The sequence below is a fragment of the Micromys minutus genome (assembly GCF_963924665.1).
Source record: "Micromys minutus genome assembly, chromosome: 2".
Classification (NCBI taxonomy): Eukaryota; Metazoa; Chordata; class Mammalia; order Rodentia; family Muridae; genus Micromys; species Micromys minutus.
In genome coordinates this window covers 34,104,817-34,112,062 of record NC_137971.1, presented here as the reverse complement: position 1 = coordinate 34,112,062, position 7,246 = coordinate 34,104,817, and the positions used below count along the sequence as shown (strand labels likewise).

Sequence of the window (7,246 nt, the reverse complement as noted above, 5' to 3'; positions counted from 1 at the left end):
CACTTTAGTGGGCATGAATACACCACCTGTTTGGCACCGCCCACAGGCACAGACTGATCAATAACTTACTTCATCCTGAAAGTAGAAATGGTCTCTATCTTGTAAACTGGGAAACACTTTGGTAGTTTCTTGAAAATTAAGCCGAATTAACTTCACAAATGCTAGCAATTCCACTTGTATCCAAGATCTATCCAGGAAAGAAGAAAGCATGCCTTTTTCCAAAGACTAGTATATAAAATCTTGCCTTGTTATTTATCAGAACAGGACATGTATCAGAATCGGACACACATATGCTCACCAGTAAATAGAATATCAGATTCCACCAAGTGGGACTTTATACAAGAATGGATTAAAAAATAGCATAATAAGTAAGAGAAAGTGTAAAAGCCATCAGTGCTGTGTAATTCCATCTCATGAAGTGTCCAAGAGAGGTGAACCTATAACGGCAAAAAGATAAGCAGCCACCTTGGGCTAGGAGTGGAAAGGCAAGGTACTGTAAGCCTCAGATGGCTTTTCAGAAATGATGATTTGAAGAGATGTGTTTGGAGAGTTCAGATTACCCTCCCAGGGGCAAACTCAGCCTTGAGGGAAGTCAGGACAAGAACTCAATCAGGAATTAAAGCAGAAACCGAAGGAAGCTGCTGATGACTGACTAGCTCTGGCTCACCCACAGGCTCATGGTTATCTAGCTTCCTTAAGGAGGCCAGGCACCCTTGCCTAAGGATGGAACTGCCCGTAGTGGGCTTGGCTGTACCACGACACTCATCAACCAAGACAATCTCTTACATACCTGGCCTCTGGGCGGTATGTCCTGGGTAATTCCTTGGTTGAAGTTTCCTCTTCCCACGGATTTAAGGGTGTGTCGAATTGAAAAATAATAAAACAAACAAACATATAAATAAATAAGGACAGTTTCACTCCTACCTTCAAGCCATATCTATGTCGATCTAATTCACAAAGATTTTTATAGTACTCGTATAAAATCTAGAAACTATAGTAAAGAAAACATAACTATCTTTTTTTCCCCCCAAATTTGTCACTTCATTTTCACCCACGAGGCAGCCACACACACTAACTTCTGAGCATGTGACATCACATGATTTCTTCAGTAAGCTCCTAGGGAGACCCAGCTCACTGGGAGCTTGCTGCCCCGAGGTTTCAAACGTTAAAGCTTTCACCACAGCCACAGCTCCCCTTGATCTTGAAGTTGTCGAACACAAACTCACTGGACAGTTTGTCTTCCACGTAGTCCATCTCTGTTCCTAACAGGGTTAGCTGTGCTTTCTTCTCGATGAACACTCTGACTCCGTCTTGAATGACTTCTTCATCAGCATCTCCTTTTGTTTTTGTATACTCCAGGCTGTAAGATAAGAGAGGCTGTTAGAGCCCCTGGTTCGCATGCCAACTTTCAGACCCACATGCTCAGCCTGGTCTTTAAGAAGTTGTTTTATCTTGTTCACAGCAGAGGGGGTCAGCGTGAGCGCCGCCCGCGTGGGTTGCAGTTTCCTCTTGCTCACCGCCCGCACGGTGGCGCGGACCAACCACGCCGACGTGTCCAAGTCGCGGCGCCCGCAGCCTCGGGTTGGAGCGTGGGGCCTCAGCTTCTCTCCATGGACACGGCCCATAACTATCTTTTTGAGACTGGCTTTGCTCACTTTCAAATGATCGTTTCAGCTGTATATCGCGTCCTGTTTCTTTCTCTTTTGAGGCAGGACCTCACTACATACTTTAGCTTGTCTGGAATTGCCATATAGATCAGGCTTGCCTCAACTCACAGAGCTCTTCCTGCTTCAATCAATATTCTTCTTTATGATGGGAAGTTTTCCCACTGTGTATATAATACATGTTCCTTATAATCCTCTCCCTGCCTCCCACACACACATTTTTTTTTCTTTCCCAGAGTCTTAGGCACCTATGGGTTTATAGCTGGAAAAGACCATATACACTCGGGTCTGAAGCACAATTCATTACTATCTTAACAAGAAATAAAGATGCTTTAAAATGGGTCATAGAGATAGAGTCAACTTTACACTTGAAAAATGAATTTTATAATTTGTAAGTTATGCATCTATGACATTTTTCTGTTTTTGATTTTGTAACTAAAGTCTGTTCCTTTTGCTGATCTAGGAGACTTTCGTTTAGGTTTAAAGATTTAGATTTACAAATTTAAAAATTACAGGGTTTTCTTGTTGTCAGTTCAGTCTGCATTGTAAAGTAGTAATGAAAGGGGCTGGCAAGATGGCTCAGTGGTCAAGAACCCTGGATGCTGTTTCAGAGGACCCGGGTTCAGTTCCCAATACACACATGATTCCATACACCTGTCTGTAACTTACAGTCCAGGAGATCAGGCCTCTCCCTGTTTTCTTCATGCACCAGGTATATACATGCACATGCAGGCAAATACTCACACATGTAAAATAAAAATAAATACAATTTTTAAAAACTGGTGATTAAAGAATTGAGTGCAGAAGAAAGGAGAACAAGATCAAGAATAAAAAAAATCCACTGGGCTGGAAGATGGCTCAGAGATTAAGAATTATAACTGCTCTTCCAGCAGTTCTGAGTTCAAATCCCAGCAACCACATGGTGGCTCACAACCATCTGTAATGAGGTCTAATGCCCTCTTTTGGTGTGCAGGCATACATGCAGGCAGGACATATATGTATATGTATATATGTATATAAATCTTTAAAATAATGGTCCACACAAAGTCATATACAAGAAAAAAATATTTAAAATGTCAGAGAGGGTCTGGAGAGATGGCTCAGTGGTCAAGAGCACTGGCTACTCTTTCAGAGGACCCTGATTCAATCCCCAATATCAACATAAAGGCTCACTGCTAACTCTGATTCCAGCGGCTCTAGGGCCCTCTAATGCCCCTCTCAGCACTGTGTGCTTGTAGCACACATATATACATGCAGGTAAATCCTTACACACATAAAATAAAAAATGCTAAAGTCCAAAAACATTTTAATTCAAAAATGTCAAGGGGACACACTTGACTATTTAAAAAAGGCACAATCCACTGAGAAAAAGGTAGTATCCATCGGTCCTTGTGTTCTAGTTGCAAGCTTTCAGAATAACTGGGGGGGGGGGATCCCATTACTGTAAGAAATGAAAGTTACAAATCCCTGTCCCTGGGAACTTATCACTCAGAAACCAACAGATCAAGTAGGCATACGGCAAAGATGTGGAGTATTTGAAAATAAAATGAGCTAGAAAACAAAAATCACATGTGTGTATAAAGCACAAGTTTAACCCTCCCAGAGATCGCAGCCATTTGGACAGCTGAAAACGTGCTTCCAATCTGAGCATAGATGAAGTCACATTAAAAAATTAATAACTTTTAAATATCAGGTTTGGGGGAAAATAACATTCTCTGAATCCCATTCTGCCGTCAGAATGTCCACAGCATTAACTTTGAAATCCCTTTGCCTGTGTGGCCATGGTTTGATCTGATGAAAGATGGCGGCACATGTATGCATGGTTATATGTACCCCTAGTTTCTGTGAGGAGAGGAGAAGAACTTGATGTCTGGATAGATGCTGGCTCTCACATGCTAGGCAAGCTGTCTGTCACCTGGTTACATCTAGCTCAGAATTTAAAATCTCTGCACATTTGTTGCTTGCCCTTTAACACCCCCCACTGTTTCTCTTACCATAAACATGTACTTTGTTTTGTTGTTTCCTTCTATACCTATAATCCCAGCATCCAGGAAGCTGCATCAGACAGACTGTAGCCAGTGTCAGCCAACCCATGCAATATAGCAGTTAGGGGCTAGCCTGGGCTACAAAGTGAGAGAAACTGTTTCTCACAACACCATCACCACCAGATTTTATTACATTTCCCCTGGGGTTTCTTTCTTCCCTTAGGAACCTACAGTGTAAATCTTCAGAATGAATACTGTTTCCTTGATGACCCCACTCCATTTCTGCCATAGCCACTTTTTCCTGTGTCAGAATCTGAGCTTTTGCACACAGTTCCTCCTTGTGTCTCTGTTCTTGACTAGTTCCTGCATGTTCTAAAGTGAATAAAACAAGAAGAAACACAAGAGATGCCCAAGGACTTCACGTGAAGGTTAAAAACACAAAGCACCCGTTTGCAGGTAGAGAAGCTGGAGTTGGAAGGGAGGGAGAGGGGAGGTTGGGAGGGAGGAAGGGAGGGAGGAGGGGAAGGAAGAACACTTGAGGTGGAAAGGTTTGTATTTGATTTCGCCCTCTTTGGGGCTTCTGGGGGGAAATGTGTAATTTCTCCCTGTCTGTGGGACTAAAGTGATTCTCTTGGACTTTTTGTCTCTTTGAATACGTGACAGGAACTCCCTTTCCAGACCCGTACTGGTCTTTCTGATGTTTGGTAAACTGTACTCTAATCCTGTAGTTTCTCATTACCACTAACAATCCCAGACTTAAATATTGAAAAGGAAGAAGAAAAAAAAAAAAAAAAACAAAAAGCAAATTCTACACAGTTTCAGTTTCCAATTTTCATCTCCTACCGAATGAGACAATGGGCCAATGTCATTTCAAATTGCCCTATATAGCAAGCAAACCTCTTGAAGTCACTGTCAGGGCCCAGATGAGGGTGTCTTGCTCAACAAATCGCCAGGCAGGGAGTAGCAAGTGCCGCCTGGCGTGCTGTGTTGGGAAGAATCCTTGGCTGTCCCTCTGTGCTGAGAATTTTGAGAACTCTCTAATGATAACGTTTCAGTTTGTGACATGGCCCTGAGATGTAGGACAAGGGAATTTTATTGAGCTGGAAGACAGCAGATCTGGGACGCACTGCGTTGCTGTCCCTGCACCGTGCCTTCCTGCCCAAGTATGTGGGGATTTAAGCCTACCGACCCTACAAGCTGCAAAAGTACCTGCGTCTCCTGCAGAAGAACCATGCTCCGTTCCTTTAGCCCATCTCCTCAAGCAAAGGCAAATAGGTAAGATGAAAGCGACAAGAAGGGCCCAGCAGCAGTTACATGGGACATGCTGGGTGTAAAAGGCTGTGGATAGGGACATTTGGGATCCTGCACTTATGTGTTCTGTCTCGCTCCTGTATAGACGTGGACGGCAGTGACAGTTGCACAGCCATGTTAATAGATTAAGGCCACTGCATGGCTTCACTTAAAAGGTGGGGAAACGTGTACTTCACCACAATAGAGAGCTAAACTTACTACCTACCGTACACTGACAGATGCTACTGAGCGCTAATGAGGAGTGTTCTCTTTATAAGCGATACCAGGAAGTCATAGAAAAAGCCCTCTGCCTGGAGAGGTCGCTGTGGGTTTTCCCTCGTCTTCTCCGAGCTGCTTCTTTCCCAAGGTCTACCAACTACTAGACATGGAGTAACACCGGACAGCGTGGCTCCCATCCTGGCCGCCTCCGGACCTTGACCTTCTCCAAGCCTCACACACTGTCCTACATGCATGGACTCCAGGTTGATGGAAGCCGAACAAAGACCTAGGGGTCAAGGGGAGGGCAGGATGCAGGGCAGGGGAACAGGAGGGAAATATCTGCCTATCTCTGGCTTCTCCTCTGCTCCTCCTCCAGTCAAGAGGCAAACTGTGGACTTAAGTCATCAGGAGGTACATTCCTGTTCTCGTTTTATTTCTCCTTTCTTCCTTTCTTTTATATCGAAAGGCAAAGAAAGCACATAAAAGTGAAGGAGCTTTTCCAAGGTCACAGCCAGCAGAAGGCTGGGCTGGGACCAAGATGAAGTTCTAGGTTGCACAGACTTGTGCCAGGCCTACCCTTCCCTCACAATCTTGCCTCTGCTGTTCCTGGGTTTTTCTAGACCTCCTCCTCCCACCCCCACCCCCTTCCTTACCGTCCCACCTCAGCATTTGATGTACAATTTTCACGAGGTTTAATCCACACCATTGACTTCACGTATGTAAAGTCTGCAGCTCAGTTAGTGTCCGCGTATGAGAGCACTGTGCCGCTATGTCCATTTAAAAATCTTCTTTCACTTTTTAAAAATACTTGTTGGAGGCTGGAGAGAGATGGCTCAGCAGTTAGAGCACTGGCTGTTGTGGCAGAGGACCTTGGTGAACCTCCCGCACCCATTTCTGCAGCTCTCTGGCTCTGGAGGATTTGACAACCTCTTCTGGGCTCTGCAGGTTTTAAGTGTGGAACCTGGGACAAGCAGCTGAGGCGCCTGTTTACACATCAAAGCCGACCTGGCCTCTGGTTCTCCCAGCATCCCTCAGTCCTTACCGGTTGGTTACAGTGTATGGCTAGCAAACCCCACCCTCTACCCTGAACTCTCCAACCCAAGGGTGGGCTGCCCTTCCCCCAGGGGCCCTTCTCTATCCAGTCCAGACGTTTTGGTTACTTACTCTTCTTTGTATCCTTTTGCACCCTTGGCCTCCTTGGTTCCCCTCTCTCTTCCCCTCTCCCTCTCCTCACATGGTTCAAGGTAATGAGCATTCTAGATTCTCCCAGATGTGTCTGCCGCTGTCTGTCTCCTTAATATCTATAATAAACTTTCTTCTCCACCGTACCTAGAAGCAGTCATGTCCTTTCCCTGCCTTTTTATTTCTTTTTCTTATTCAGGGGGCACCAGATGCATACATGGTACACACATACATGCGCAAAGGCAACGACTCATACATGTAAGATAAAAATGTGTAACAGCATATGTGTAGAGGTCAAAGGACAACTTCTGGGAGTTGGTTCTCTCCTTCCGTGGTGTGGGTCCCAGGAATAATACTCTGGTTGTTGTGACAGTGGTCTTTGTTTTAAACCATTTTCATCACCAAAGTGAGAATCCGTTCCTGTCAACAGTAACTAATCCACCTCAGATGGACGAATAAGAAAGAATTCTGATAGCACGAGGCCACCACAATGTAAAACAATTCCCTCTGGAGTTCTGCATACTTCTTCGGTCTACGTGCATTCATTATTCCGTTTGACTTAATCTTCATAGTCCTGGACCACTACTGGACTAGCTGAAAAGTGAAATGCCCAAGAGGAAGTCTGCAGCCGTCCAAGGGAATGCAGATATTGCTAAAATTCCTTCCCATGGAGAACCAGAAACATTTACCCCTTCTAAGGTCCTAACTGAGGCAGGATTTCTCTGCCAAAAGTACTCCCTGGGGAAACCAGTGAGTTAACTGGACTTCCTTTCGGAGGGGGTTATTTATAGGAGTGTGAGTACTCCCCTGAACCTGAAAAACCCTTAGCCAGCAAGAATAAGGGTTTGCAGGACTAGAGAGATGGCTCAGTGGTTAAGAGCACTGAGTGCTCTTCCAGAGGTCCTG

The 7,246-nt window shown here is 44.7% G+C and overlaps 1 pseudogene across 1 annotated transcript; it reads right to left on the bottom strand.

Annotated features, from left to right (window-relative positions):
• Positions 1-1,158: 1,158 nt before the first annotated feature.
• Positions 1,159-1,625, bottom strand: LOC308417524 (iron-sulfur cluster assembly 1 homolog, mitochondrial-like; annotated as a pseudogene). The gene has a single exon. The product of its transcript is annotated as an iron-sulfur cluster assembly 1 homolog, mitochondrial-like (transcript).
• Positions 1,626-7,246: the final 5,621 nt, after the last annotated feature.